At 41.9% G+C, this 16,061-nt stretch overlaps 1 pseudogene; it reads left to right on the forward strand.

Annotated features, from left to right (window-relative positions):
* Window positions 1-3,439: 3,439 nt before the first annotated feature.
* On the forward strand, window positions 3,440-4,294 carry LOC138378309 (small ribosomal subunit protein uS2-like; annotated as a pseudogene).
* Window positions 4,295-16,061: the final 11,767 nt, after the last annotated feature.

Raw genomic sequence — 16,061 nt, forward strand, 5'->3', positions numbered from 1 at the left:
GAAGGACAAAATCAGACAGGAACACTGGAGGCAGCCACATAGAGGGAAGTGGGGAGTTAGAGATGAATCCCCTTTCTCCAGCATTCTTCTGGCTCAATCTCCTCAGATTCAGCCCATGATAGCAAGTTAGAAGCCAAAGTGTGTAGTATGATCCCATTTACCTGTGTGTGTGTGTATTATATTCATGTGTATTTATTTATGTATACATGTGAATGCATTTTAAAAGAATTGAAAGCAAACGCACAAAGTAATAACCATAGCTACTTCTAAGGAGAGAGATAGGAATGGGGAAAGAATGAAGGAGTTTCACATTTTGCTATGTGTCATTTGAACCTTTGGAGCAAGAATGAATTCATTGAACTCAAAAATCATCTAATTCAGGCCGGGCGCGGTGGCTCACGCCTGTAATCCTAGCACTCTGGGAGGCCGAGGTGGGCGGATCGTTTGAGCTCAGGAGTTCGAGACCAGCCTGAGCAAGAGTGAGACCCCACCTCTACTAAAAAATAGAAAGAAATTATATGGACAGCTAAAAATATATATAGAAAAAATTAGCCGGGCATGGTGGCACATGCCTGTAGTCCCAGCTACTCGGGAGGCTGAGACAGGAGGATCGCTTGAGCTCAGGAGTTTGAGGTTGCTGTGAGCTAGGCTGACGCCACGGCACTCACTCTAGCCTGGGCAACAGAGTGAGACTCTGTCTCAAAAAAAAAAAAAATCATCTAATTCAAAAACTTGTTTAAGAAAAGTTTTTAAAGAAAATTGGCCGGGCATGGTGGTGCATGCCTGTAGTCCCAGCTACTCGGGAGGCTGAGACAGGAGGATCCCTTGAGCTCAGGAGTTTGAGGTTGCTGTGAGCTAGGCTGACACCACGGCACTCACTCTAGCCTGGACAACAGAGTGAGACTCTGTCTCAAAAAAAAAAAGAATGACAAACTGAATGTTTTGGCCGGGCGCGGTGGCTCACGCCTGTAATCCTAGCACTCTGGGAGGCCGAGGCGGGTGGATCGCTCAAGGTCGGGAGTTCAAGACCAGCCTGAGCAAGAGCGAGACCCCGTCTCTACTAAAAAAATAGAAAGAAATTATATGGACAACTAAAAATATATATAGAAAAATTAGCCGGGCATAGTGGCGCATGCCTGTAGTCCCAGCTACTCGGGAGGCTGAGGCAGGAGGATTACTTGAGCCCAGGAGTTTGAGGTTGCTGTGAGCTAGGCTGACGCCACGGCACTCACTCTAGCCTGGGCAACAAAGTAAGACTCTGTCTCAAAAAAAAAAAAAAAAAAAAAAAAGAAAGAAAGAAAATTGGGATGGGGAAATCAATAGTAGTTCCATCAATCTGGCAACAACAACAAAAACAATAAGCATATTTACAGAATGTCAGAGCCCAGAGTGAATTTATGGATCACAACTTCAAGAGATGAACCTTTCCCAATTTGAAGTAGTGAGTTAGCGACTCAGTTAAGTGCACAAACCAGGTCTCCTTAATGCCATAGAAAAACTGGATTCTAAAACTAGAGGGAGAATTCGAAATGACAGTGGGAATTAATGAACTATTAAATCTGAGAAATCTGCAAGAGGTCAGTTGTAACTCATCTAGTCCTCCATCTCAATGAAAAGTGAAGACGAGAAGGTCAGAGTCTTGTTATAAGACCATGGAATATATTAGGCTAGAGGTATTCAGAAAAAACTGCAGCAGCTTTTGTCTTCAGTGAGACCTCTGGTGCTGGTACCTGTCACTTAGTCTTCCCCAAAAAGCTATGTGACAATTAGAAAAGGAAATTAATCACTTTATAAGTATCTGTGGGGTCATTGACTTTTAAAAAAAGCCCCATGCCACACCACATTTAGCACTTAGAAGCAGCAGCAGCAACAAGCTGTTCTCTCTCTGCAGTATACTTGTTACTGACTGTTTTACTTGGAGGAGCTAGGAGAGGGGTAGCAGAATCTGACTGGGTCATTTGAGGAAAGGGGGAATTTATTGGAATGGTATAATCAGTGTTGCACTGGTAAATGTTGAACAACTGGCTCTTCAGAGCAAAAAAGATGTGATTTATAGTGTTTGCTGGTTTCCTTCCTATAAATTTTCCCACCATGGCCAACTGTGAGCTCCCAATGTGACATCACCTGGCTCACAAAATTCCTGAAAAGTTAACAGTAGCCCCTCCTGAGCTCATAGGGAGAAGCTCACAGGATGAAAGGGAGGCAGAAGATCAACTAGGCAGTACCAGAGGGTCTGCATAGCAAGAACTACTCAACGGTATGGTCAGGTCACTGCCACATTAGCTTCCCTGCACAGACCTCTATACTGCCCCTACTACCTCCCATAGGTTTTATGCCTTTTAAGGGGAAAGTCATTCACCTCATTATCCACAAACTGTGTAACCCAAAGTAATGGCTCATGACATATAGTTGTATCTCACAATACCCTTAGTAATGGCCCCCAGTTTATACTTGCAAGCCCAAATCGCAAGGTCCTAAACTTTAGAAAACAAGTTTATAACAAGAGATTGGGGCAAAATCTGACTGCAAGCCTTCTTTCTTTGTGTTTGTTTTCTGTGAAGTTGTGTGTCTTTTTAAAACATTTTTTTTCTTTTCTTTTCTTTTTTTTTTTTTTGAGACAGAGTCTCACTCTGTTGCCTGAGCTAGAGTGCCATGGTGTCAGCCTAGCTCACAGCAACCTCAAACTCCTGGGCTTAAGAGATCCTCCTGCCTCAGCCTCCCGAGTAGCTGGGACTACAGGCATGTGCCACCATGCCTGGCTAATTTTTTCTATATATATTTTTAGTTGGCCAGATAATTTCTTTCTATTTTTTTAGTTGAGACAGGGTCTCTCTCTTGCTCAGGCTGGTCTCGAACTCCTGAGCTCAAACAGTCCACCCGCCTCGGCCTCCTAGAGTGCTAGGATTACAGGCATGAGCCACCGCACCTGGCCTTTAAAACATTTTATTATGGAAAATTCACACACACACCACACACAGAAAGAATAATGTAATGAACTCGTATTCTCAACAATCATCTTGTGGCCAATCTTATTCCATCCATATTTCTATTCTCTCTCTCTCTCTCTTTTTTTTTTTTTTTTTTTTTTAGGAAGAAAAGCATCACAAGAAAGATCAGAAGAGTGGTTAGGACTGTTATTTGGAATGGAATAAACTGGTTAAAATAATAGTTACAATATTGAGGGCAACTATGGGTTAGGTGCTTTACATAGAGTATTTCATCAGATTTTTCACAACAGCCCCGTAAGAATGGCATTATTATCTCAGTTTTTCAGATGGAGAAATTGAGGCTAGAAAAGTTAAACACGTGCTCAAAGTCAAAAAGCATTAGCAAAGTCTGATTCAAACTTGGAAGGATATAGCATTTCCCCACTACCCAGAGAGGGGTCCACACAGCATTGTTCTGGATTCCTGACATAACTTGAAGGGAAACTTTCACAATGTCCAGAGCCCTTGATGTCCTGTAAATGAAGGAGGAGGATGTCCTCAAGTTCTTTGAAGCAGGATCCCACTGAGGTGGCAACAACCTTGACTTCCAAATGGAACAGTACTTCTACAAAAGGAAGATTTATGGCATCTACATCGTAAATCTGAAGAGGACCTGGGAGAAGCTTCTGCTGACAGCATGTGCCATTGCTGCCATTGTATGTCAGTGTCATATCCTCTAGGAATACTGGCCAGTGGGCCATGCTAAAGTTTGCTGCTGTCACTGGGGCCACTCCTATTGCTGGATGCTTTCACTCCTGGAACCTTCACTAACCACATCCACGCAGCCTTCTGGGAGCTGCATCTCCCGGTGGTTACTGATCCCAGGGCTGACCACCAACCTCTCACAGAGGTGTCTTATGTTATCCTGCCCCCCGTTGCTCTGTGTCACACAGATTCTCCTCTGTGCTATGTGGACACCACCATCCCATTCAACAACAAGGGAGCAGACTCAGTGGGTCCGAGAAGTTCTGCCCATGTGTGGCACCATCTCCCAAGAACACTCATGGGAGCTTATGCCTGATCTCTACTCCTACGGAGATCCTGAAGACATGAAAAGGAAGAGCAGGCTGCTGTTGAAAAAGCTGTGACCAAGGAGGAATTTCAGGGAGAATGGACTGCTCCAGCTCCTGAGTTCACTGCTACTCAACCTGAGGTTGCAGACTGGTCTGAAGGCCTGCAGGTGCCTCTGTGCCTATTCAGCAGTTCCTACTGAAAACTGGAGCGTTCAGCCTGCCATGGAAGACTGGTGTGCAGCTCTCACTGCTCAGGCCACTGAATGGGCAGGAACAATCACTGAGTGGTCTTAAGCTATTCTTCCACTGGCTCTTAAGCAAGATGGAAATAAGATTGACAGAAAATAAACACCAGTTTCTAAAAATTATGTCCATTAAAAAAAAAAACAAATAAACTTGGAAGGATATAAATTATGTTATACCCAAATGTAAACAGTGGTTGCCTCTGGATGGTGAAATTATGGGCTTTTATTATCTTTTTGTCCATTATTTCTGATTTCTCTATAATTAACATCCCTGGGCAGCATATCCATCCAGATATGCTGATAAGGGCTATGATATTCTTCTTCACAGGCCCAACTGGTTTGCTGCTAGTGCATCCTCTTGAAACAGATTCAAGAAAAACTAAACAAATTTCTAGACTTTTTTGTGGGATTAATGAGGGTCTGGGTAGAAGTGAGCCCAGCTATCATCATGGAGCTAGTGCTACCACATTCTTAAATGTGGTCCAAGCTCACTAGACTGAATTCAGATACGCATAGCATCCTAGCCAAAGACATGATCAGCCTTCTCTTCTGCACCAGTCCTTATGCTCTATTGTACCCAGTGCCAATTTGACTGTATCCAGTGAACTGAGAAGGGTGATGATTAGTAGTACAGACAGTACAGAAATCATGTTAATGGGTCAATTACTAGACATCTAGTCTGGCAGCAAAATGGCTGCTGCTTCACTTCTGTCTTCCAAATCTCAAAGGAGACTCTCTCTTGTGGCCCACCCTAATAGGAAAAATACAAGGAAGAAAATTCTGGGAAATGTAGTTTAGCCTACCCAAGTTAACTCCACAGGGAAGACAGAAATAGAGGCTGGGACTCAGGAGGAGCCTGATGGGCCAAACTAGGCCTAATATAAAGAAGTTACAAGAACAACTTTCAAACAACTTGAGCTGTCTAATAACAGTATTGGCTGCATCAAAAGGCAGGAAGCTCATCTCTGGAAGTGTTAGAGCAGAGGCTTATGGGAAAACTGTGGAAGGTCTTACACCAGCCAGGAACCACACTTTGTTTTTAGAAAGCTATTTTAGTAACACAGAGTAAAGGTGATGAGACCTTGAACTAGGGTAGTAGTAGTGGAGGTGGTGAGGGGAGAATAGATTTGGAAGACATTACGGAGGTAGACTTAAAAAGGACTTAGCAACAGATTTAAGGTAGGGCCATGTATTAATTTCCTATTGCTGCTATAACAAATTATCACAAACCTAGTAGCTTAAAATTATGCCAATTTATTCTCATATAGCTCTGGAGGCCAGAAGTCCAAAATGAGTCTTTCATGGCTAAAATCAAGGTGTCAGCAGGGCTGGTTCTGGAAGTTCCAGAGAAGAATCTGTTCCTTGCCTCTTTCAACTTCTGGTGGCTGCTGGCACTCCTTGGCTCATGGCTGCATCACTCTAATCTCTGCCTCCATGGTCACATTGACCTCTCTTCTTCTGGGAAAAATCTCCCTTAGCCTCTCCCTTATAAGGACACTTGTGATTATATCAGTCCCACTCAGATAATCCAGAATAATCTCTCCATCTGAAGATTCTTAATCACATCTGCAAAGTCCCTTCTGCCGTATAAGTTAACATTCACAGGTTCCAGTGATTAGGTTGTGGATATCTTTAGGGGAGCCATTATTCAGCCTACCACAGACAGTAAAAAGAAGGAAGGCAACTGTAACTCTGGGGTCTCAAATATGGGTGGCTCAGAACATGATAGAATCATTAACCAAAGTAAGAAGAGAAAACAGTTTGGGGGAGAAGAGTTTCATTTGGGATATGTTACAAATAATATGAGGGGTTGACGGGACATCCATATGGCGATGCCCAAAAGAAACTTGGAATATTAGAGTTTGAAGCTTTGGAAAAGTATTAATATCTAGGCTAAAGATAAGGATTTGATAGCATCTGCAGAGATACACTAGAGTAAGAGTATAAACTCTTTTAGAGTAGAGATTAGACTTTCTTATAGCTCTATCCTTGGTGCCTAGTACAGTGTCTGGCACATAGTAGGTGCTCAAATGTTTTTTGAATGAATGGATGAAAGTAAGATCCCAGGGGAGAATAGAAGGGAAGGGTGGGAATTATGGCTGGAAGGGTAGCTTTGGATGGAAGGAGAAATCTTTCTTCTCTGAAATAAGAGGTAATAGAAGGGAGAAGAGGTGATTATGCAAAGTAATTTAGAAATGGACAGGATATATCACAAGATCTCACTTTGGGCAATTTTAGTTTCATCAAAGAGAAAGGTGAAGTCATCAGTGAGAAGTGCTACTGAAAGTGGGATTGAGGTTTGAGGAAAGCAAATCATAAAATGTCAGAACTAAAAAGGACCTTGGAGAACATCTACGTAGCCCTCATCTTAGAGATAGTGAAATTGAGGCTTAGAGAAAAGAAAAAAATTGCTCAGGTCATCAAGCCAAATAGAGTTTGGTTTGTTCATGTGACAAATATTTACTGACTGCTGACTCTATGCCAGGCAGACCCTGAGCGGGGTATTGGGGATACAGTGAAGAACAAGGCAGACAGAGGCCCTGCCCTAATGGAGTTTTTAGTGCAATGGGAGAGACACAGAAGTAAGCAGGGTGGTAAGTGCTATGGTGGGAAAAGCTTAAAGTGCTTAAGGGAGCATAGAGGAGGAAGCATGAGAGTTAACAGAAAATGAAGAGCAAGATTAACCGGCTGAAATGCCAGCACAGCTGAGGGTAGACAGTAACTTGGCTATTAACCCAGGCAGCAGTTTCATGACCTAAATGATATTTATAATTCCAGGGAGGAAAAAAAGAAGGCAACTCCCAGGGCCTTGACCCTGGTTGCAACATTCCTTTGTACTTGGATCTTTTCTTCATGTTCCCCAGGCAGGCCAGAGGCACAGGATGAGAAGCACTTCAATAAGTTGAGTGATCAACTGGTGGATTACATCCTACAACTTTCAACAGACAAATAAATACGAGAAAAACTCAGAAGTTTTGTTCCATTCTGCTTTGCCAAGGGCACCCAGGATTAGCAAAGTTGCCAGAGCAGGGATTAACAGAGTGCTTCCTGAGGAAAGTGAGGTTTGCAATGAGATTTGAAGTCCACAACAGGCAAGATTAACAGAGAGGGCAGCCTACTTTGCTTCACTACTTTAATATGTCATTACAACTATCTTGAGGCCAGTTATGCTAGAAGCCAATAATAACTCAAAGCAATTACATTTTGGAAAAGAACAAATTTGAAGTGTAAAAATATATATGCCACTTATCTAGCTTGAAGTAAAACAAATTTTGATTATTTTTCTAGTTAAATTATCCCTAGCCCTTCATCTTAGCTAACATTAGAATATGCTTCTTCTCTCCCCCAAGGTACTCCCTCTCACAAGAGTTCTGTGAGTCTCAGGGGTGCATACTCATTTCAAAGGGTCAGTACTGGCTTCTGTTGCCTTAAGCAGAAAAAACTGGAAGCCTGCTCAGTCCACCTGAGAGTTGCGTTTTCTTCAGCTGTTGTCACTGTTGCTACAACACAGAGTTGCTAGGAGTCCAGCAGTCCAGCCCCATCCACTGCGACACTGTGGTGGCTGAGGCTTGCACCAGCACAGCAGAAGCTCCTCAGGTGCTGGGGGTAGCCATAGAAGGAGTGGCAGGCTGCGCCTCCCATAGGCCTCAGCCTCAAAGCCCACCAAGCCTGGGTAGCAACAAGCCTCCATCTGCATCCAGATAAAGAAACCAGAATACCCTAGAACCTCTTCTCTTCAGGAGAACAGTTTCCCAAGGAAGAATGTGGGAATGCCAGAGGGACTTTAGAGAGAGAGGATGAGAGAGAATGTGAGGGCAAGCGGGAAGCCCCTCTTGTGAAGGCCTAAAATGGCGAGCCTTTCTCCCATCCCCTTGTATAGTTCTAGTGAAAGATAAAGCAGGGCTTCCTAAACCATGGGCCTTGACACACTGGGGTGCTGCCAATGGATTATAATTAGTGCAAGAATTATTGATCCTTCTCGCAGGGTTTGGGACAGTCAGGCAGGCAGACCTTGAGGGGGCCAGAGCCCACATGCCAGTCACCACCAGCTACTAGCAACCTAGTTGGTTTTTTTTTCAGAGGGCAGACCCTGTAGAACAAAATCTGGAATTTTGCCGTCTGGTCTCCAAAGACAGCCAGAACTAAAGGCAATTATGGCCCTCGCTGCTTTACTGTTCCATGCTAAGTGTACCCAAGGAGGTGATCAACCACCAGGACATCTACTCGAGACTAGGGCAGGGAATGAGGAGGGAAACTGCTGGTGGGCACAGCTCCAGGTACCAGCCCCAAATCTGTATCTTCACATATGTTCCGTACTTACATCTGTTTGCTACTGATAAGCCCTCTTAAAGGCATTCAAGCTAGCCACGCAGTGACTGCCTGTCAGCAAATTATATCATCATCATTTTGAAATACTATATTTGACATTAAAAAGTTCAACTGGATTTGGAATCCATTTTGTGGCATCACAAGATATTTTACCACAGTACTTATCAATGAAAGAAAATGAAAAGCTGGTAGACTCTAGATATACTTTCAACCGTTGGTTAGGTACAGTGTCTCATGCCTGTAATCCTAGCACTCTGGGAGGCCGAGGTGGGAGGATCACTTGAGGTCAGGAATTCAAGACCAGCCTGAGAAAGAGCGAGACCTTGTCTCTACTAAAAATAGAAAAAAATTAGCTGGGCAACTAAAAATAGAAAAAAAATTAGCCGGGTGTGGTGGCTCGTGCCTGTAGTCCTAGCTACTCGGGAGGCTGAGGCAGGAGGATCGCTTGAGCCCAGGAGTTTGAGGTTGCTGTGAGCGAGGCTGACACCACAGCACTCTAGCCTGGGCAACAGAAAGAGACTCTGTATCTAAAAAAAAAAAAGAGAGAGAGAGAGAGAGAGAGAGAAGACTGAAAAGCATAGTAAAATCAAAACTGTGACATTAGTTCTGTAAAATAAGAAATTTACCCTCAAGGACAGGACAAGAGTAATTTCTTCTGTGAGATGTAAAGCTCCCATTTTTCTTTTCAGAAGTGGCTGGTGGGCTTTTCCAACAAAACTCAGTTGGCATGCTTACATGTCAAAATGAATAACAAAGGCTTGGGAAGAAACTTTATTCCTCCAGCAACAACAATCCAATATATAGCATAGGATTATAACAACAATCCAATAATAGCATATGGCAATGCCTTCAACCAAGGGTAAACCCCACACCTCTATAAACCAAGGGCCAGAGCACACTTCTAGTCATTCAATCTCCCCACCCATAAACTATCAATCACTCATTACCAAGTGTTAAGCACCAAGCCAACAAGCTTGGAGGTCTTCAAAAGTGGTAGAAAATATGGCGCCAGTCCTCATGGAATTTACACCTCACTTGAAATAGAAAAACCCGATTTTTAAAAATTGTAATTACAAATATGATAAAACAGTCTTCGACTCTGCAAGCAATAGCAGTAGCCCACCAGGAACAACTCCCTCATCCTCCAACTCCTTAACTTGGCTGCTTTGCCCTGAGTGTATACAGAAAATTGTGCTGCATGCCTGGAGCAAATCAAACAAAAAGATAGGTACAAGTTCCTTCCCAGGAAAAACAGGCAAATTCATTGGAGGCCAAGGCACCAGGAAAATCCTGACACCAGGAAATACAGAATGTCTGACATTCATTCATTCCTTTACTTAGCCATTTGTTTCCAAATGTTTTGCTAAGCCATGTGCTGGGCATTGGACAAGACAAACATGGTCCCCACCCCTATGGAGCTGACATTCCAGTGAGGGAGACAAGGAAACTGTTAATTATGATACCTCGAGGATAATGCTATGACAGGAGAAATACAGAGAGCCGTGGGAGCACAAAGGAGGGGGCCCTAGCATGGTGTAGGAGGCTCAGGGAGAGATTCTGGTGACATCTAAAGTGAAGCTGCAGGATCAACAGGAGTTTACCAGATAAATGAGACGGAGAAACAGTGTCACAGGCAGAGTGAACAGTGCAAAAGCATGGATTTAAAAAATTCAATTGAAGAACAGGAAAAAGAATGCATATTGGGAGGCAGAGGTGGGAAGATCGCTTGAGCTCAGGAGACCAGCCTGAGCAAGAATGAGACCCCCCTCTCTACTAAAAATAGAAAAATCGGCCGGGTGTAGTGGTGGGCACCTTTAGTCCCAGCTACTTGGGAGGCTGAGGCAGGAGGATCATTTGAGCCCAGGAGTTTAGGTTGCAGTGAGCTATAATCACACCACTGCACTCTAGTCCAGGTGACAGAGAGAGACCTTGTCTCAAAATAAAAAGAATGCATAGCAGGATTGTAGAGTGCAAGAGGGCAATGGGGGACTGACAGGGAGTGAAGCTAGAGAAATAAACCAAAAACAGGTACTGGAGGATCTTACATACCCAGGAATCAGAATTTGGACTTTATCCTAATGGCAGAGGGAGTTGTAAGCAGGGGAGTAGCAGGAATGGGTTTGCATTTTGGAGAGATGAGTCTGGCTGCATGGAGGAGAAGGGAGCCCAGTCAGAGGGCAGCATGTGGCAGTCCTCAAACTCTCTTTCTTCCCATGTTACATCAAGCAAGTTTAAAACAATCACGAGTTTAAAATGGTGCAATTACTGGATGGTGAAGCCTCCATCAGCCTAGATAGCTTAGCTGCCACGTAGAGGTATAGTTATGCTAGAAATTTCCTCAGACCTACATTGGATATGAAGGACAAATAAATTTGGGTTGTGTTAAGCCACCAAGATTTGGAGTTGTTACTATATCAAAACCGAGTATATCCCCAACTAATTGTCCCTATAAACTTGGAGGGACCAGAGGAGGCAGGTGACCAGCTTTAACCAAATTATTCCTCCTTTTCCTCTGCCTGAGGAGTAGCTGTCTCCCTCCCTCCCTTCATCCCTCTTTCTATTATACACGGACACTCTCACTCCATTTCCCATTCACACCCGAAAAACAAATTCCCTTGTAGAAAGCAAATTATTCTAAAAGTCAGTGTTTTAAGATGCTTCTTTGAGATGCTCCGTACTTCCATGAAATAACAAATGAAAACTTACCGGACACTGAGCACTAATTTTCAAATTTCAAAACCAATAAACAGTTTCTTCAAATACTACCCTCTGCCTTCTTCATAAGAGACTCAGTGTCTCACTGCTGTGTTAAAATATCACAGCTTGGGGTTCTTAGCCAGTCAAAACACAGGTCCAGAAATGCTAAAGCTGAACAGTTGGCCCCATTGTACTAAGGACCATCAACCAAAATGATTGCATTTCTGGCATGTTCTGGTAGAATGGAAAAAGCATCACTGGAATAAAATATTGCCACGGAGGTGCCTATTTTTATAAGCAAATATGTTGGCGAGACCTATTTAGTAGCAGGCAGCTTTTTATGAAAGGCAGCGTTGTAGCCCATTAATTCTCATTCCATCTAAACTATTCAAGGTGGGAAAGTGGAAAGATGGAAGAAAGAGGCAGCTGGAATCTGCTGTTTTAATGGAAAGTTAACCAGATGTCTAGGATGAATTGTGAGACCTAAGAATTTTTTTGAAAATATTGATGGGTAAAAGTTGAGAAAGAAGTTATTTAAAAACTACAAGCACCAAGCTTGGGAAGTGGAAATGCGAATTCATCTTTAGTTCTAGCTGCTCCTTTTGGAGGAGAGGGTTGCAGAGAAAGAACCCTTGAATGGGCCCCTCAGTTCCATACATGCAAAGAAAGTACTTATCCTTTGGTCTTGGTGAAAACTATGAGGCAACTTGAATGACAACTTTTTAGACTGATAAACTGAGTTCTGTTTGGTAATATAAATTCTTGCAAAAATCATTGTGTGTAGTTGAACTAGAGTTTCCGTAGAACTTTTTGCTCTGAGGAAATATCCTGTGTCTTACACCTACTGCTTATTTTTCTGGAGACATGTCTTCTCCCATTTGAGTGATCACACACAGGAGATGAGGAATCGAGCCAGGAAGAAAACATAGGAATGGCCTTCACCTTAAGTGAAAGAAACGGAATTAAATGCTACCTTCTTTATTCTTGTAATTGAGGGCTAGATTATTCAGACAACCCTCCTACTGAAAACAATTTAAAAAGCAGGATAAAATATAAAAATCACTATCTTACAAACATAAAAGTCCTGACAAGACAATAAGGAATTACCACGCCAAAATTGAAGGGAAAATATCCACCAGAGAGGTGAATAAGAACAAAAGAAACTTATCCTCTGAAGGTTTTTGACAATCCCAATTTTTTTTTTATTTCAGCATATTATGGCGGTATAAAAGTTTAAGTTACGTACATTGCCCTTGCCCCACCTCCCGCCCTCGGTCAGAGCCCCAAGCGTGTCCATCCTCCAGATGGTGTGCATCGCACTCATTTTTTCACTTTGAATAATTCATAGAACAAGTGGCAGCAGGACAGAAGTCAAAGCTCAGAGCTCCCATGAATAGGAAATCCTCTACTCAATGAGCCAGGCCCCCAAAGTGCTACACCCTCAGGAAAAGGGTGAACCAGAATTGGGACAGTCCTCACATGAGATTATGGCCCAAGTCTGATCTGGGTTGTTCAGAGAACCTCAAGCCTTGAACTAGGTTTAAGGCAGTGCCATAATGCTGGTGCTCCGAAGCGCCTGACAGAAACAAATACATATCCTCTTTGGAGGAAGATACCTTTAACCTTGATCTCAAATTATTCTTTTTTTTTTTTTTTCCTCTGAGACAGGGTCTTGCTCTGTCTCCCAGGCTAGAATGCAGTGGCATCATCATAGCTCACAGCAACCTCAAACTCCTGGGCTCAAGTGATCCTCCTGCCTCAGCCTCCCAAGTAAATGGGACTTACAGGTGCACACCACCACACCCAGCTAATCTTTCTATTTTTTGTGGAGACGGGATCTAACTCTTGCTCAAACTAGTCTCGAACTCCTGGCCTCAAGTGATCCTCCTGCCTCAGCCTCCCAAAGTCCTAGGATTACGGGTGTGAGCCACCATGCCCGGCCTCAAATTATTCTTACAAATAATTTTTGATTAATAAATACAAAGAGCAACACACAAAGATGACCAAGCACACAAGGAAACTAGAGTCTAAGAACAAGAACTAGTACTATGAACTATGCTTACTATTTTTAAAGAAATGAAAAATAAGCTTAATGAAATCTACAGAGAATGGGAAACTATAAAAAGTGATATTGAAAATTGTTAAAAGAACCAAGTAAAACTTACAGAAATAGCAAAACAAATAACTGAAGTTTAAAAATCAATGCTTTAGTAGTCATATGCTGCAGCTGGAGGGCAAATTAATGAAATGCAAGTTGGGTCAGAATAAATTATTTATCATGCTGCACAGAGAGGCAAAACAATGGAAAATAAAAAAGAGAAAGTGAAAAATATAGAAGATAGATGAAGGTGTTCTAACACAGTCAATTCTTGTTATTAGCAAGAGTTATGTTCTATAGTCACCATGAACACTGGATTAGTGAATACTGAGCCATTGCTCCTAAGAGAAATAAAGGGTTAGGTTACTGTGAGCATCTCTTCACAATGTTTTCATTAACCAATCAATACTTAACTTTGTTTTAAGTGCATTTCTATTAAAAGACACCTTACTTAACATACCCGTGGCCAACAGCACTATAACTCATGCCTGAATTAAGCTTATATAACACATATTTTCACAGCCTTCTCGCACCAAGAAACACTAAACAGCACTTCAACGCTATGGCTGGGGGTCATTTTAAACAGAGAAATCACCAACAAGAAACACAAAAAAATAGCACTAAATAGACGACAGAAAGGATACTTGTTTACGACATGAGAGCTGAGACAAGAAGACAGAACATCACCTTGTTTGACGTCAGCTTGGAACACTGCACATCAGGCGACTCAAATTTTTTGCAACTCTGAGCATGTCTGTGAATGACCATGAAAGCGAATATTGATTTGGGGGTTACAAATAAAGTTTAGCCAGTAGGTGAATTTGCAAATATTTAATCTGCAAATAATGAGGAACGGCCGTATTTAATTAGAGTTCCAGACAGAGAAAAGAAAGATTGTACAAAGGCAATATTCAGGAAGATAATGACTGAAAATTTTCTAGAACCTACAAAGGACATCAATTGACAGATTAAAGAAACCAAATGAATCCAAAGCAGAATAAATAAAATGAAACCTACCTCTTGATGCGTCACGGTGAAAGTGAAGAAAAGCGAAAGACAAGTTCTCGCGAGAGGTGGGAAAGGGCGCAGGGTTTGAAACACGGTGGACGTGAGAGAGGGGTGGAGGGGATGAGTATAGTCACACCTGATGGGTGCGCACTGCACCGTCTGGAGAATGGACACGCTTGTAGCTCTGACTCGGGTGGGGCAAGGGCAATATATGTAACTTAAACATTTGTACCCCCCAATATGCTGGGAAAAAAAAAAACAAAACTTTCCCCTGACCCTTAAAACAAATGACTGCTTTGAGATTCAGTGTGAAGTAACATAAAATATTCAAAAAGTGGCCGGGTGCGGTAGCTCATGCCTGCAATCCTAGCACTTTGGGAGGCCGAGGCGAGTGGATCGTTTGAGCTCAGGAGTTCAAGACCAGCCTGAGCAAGAGCGAGACACCGTCTCTACCAAAAAAAAATAGAAAGAAATTAGCTGGACAACTAAAATATATATAGAAAACATTAGCGGGGCATGGTGGCGCATGCCTGTAGTCCCAGCTACTCCGGAGGCTGAGGCAGGAGGATCGCTTGAGCCCAGGAGTTTGAGGTTGCTGTGAGCTAGGCTGACGCCACGGCACTCACTCTAGCCTGGGCAACAGAGTGAGACTCTGTCTCAAAAAAAAAAAAAAATATATATATATATATTTAAAAAGTCAACCTCAGAGGTATTTTCTGTACATGCACCTTATGGTGGTATAATAAATGTGTAATGTGCATTTTGTACATGTATTTTTAAAGTAATTCTAAGTAAAATTATTGAAGTGAAATAAAGACATTTTTAGACAAGCAAAACCTGAGAGAGTTTGCTACCAGGAGACTCACACTAAAAGAAATTCTAAAAGACATACCTGAGAGAGAAGAAAATGATTCCAAATGTAAGATCTGAGATATTTTTAATGACAAATAAAATATGAATATGTAGGTAAATGAATATTGACTATATGAAGCAATATTAATAATTCTTATGGAAATTTATGAAAATTAAATAAAATATTTAATAACATGATACATTTCTTCTGATAGGAAAAACACAGGCTAATTTCAACTGCTGAATCAGATATGCTGTAACTGGAAATAGTCATGAGATATAGTCAATATCAAATATAAGAGTATTGAAGTGTTTTAAGCATACCAATTATTTTAATGCACTGTAAAAGGAAGAACTAAAAGGAGAAAGTTTAAAATACAAAGTTTTTGAAATTCATGTCATATGAAGCAAAATTTATTTTAAACATGGGTTTCTAGAGAAGGCAAATTTTTTATTTTTATAACTTTTCATTTTGACATAATTTTAGAGTTATAGAAAATTTGTGAGAATACTAAAAAAGAATTACCACCTACCCTTCACCAAGATTTCCCAAATGTACCTGTATTACCACATCTCTCTCTCTCTCTCTCTCTCTCTCTCTGTACATATGCACATACAAAGATAACTAGAAAATATTTGTGTACTTGGAAATTTTAAAATAGACTTTCAGGGTGGATCCAGTGACTCATGCCTATAATCCCAGCAATTTGGGAGACCAAGGCAGGTGGATCACTTGAGGCCGGGAATTTGAGATTAGCCTGGGCAACATAGCAAGATCCCACCTCTACAAAAAACAAAAATAGACTTTCAAGCAACTCAAAGATTTCTTTTC

This window comes from Eulemur rufifrons, chromosome 30 (genome assembly GCF_041146395.1).
Source record: "Eulemur rufifrons isolate Redbay chromosome 30, OSU_ERuf_1, whole genome shotgun sequence".
NCBI lineage: Eukaryota > Metazoa > Chordata > Mammalia > Primates > Lemuridae > Eulemur > Eulemur rufifrons.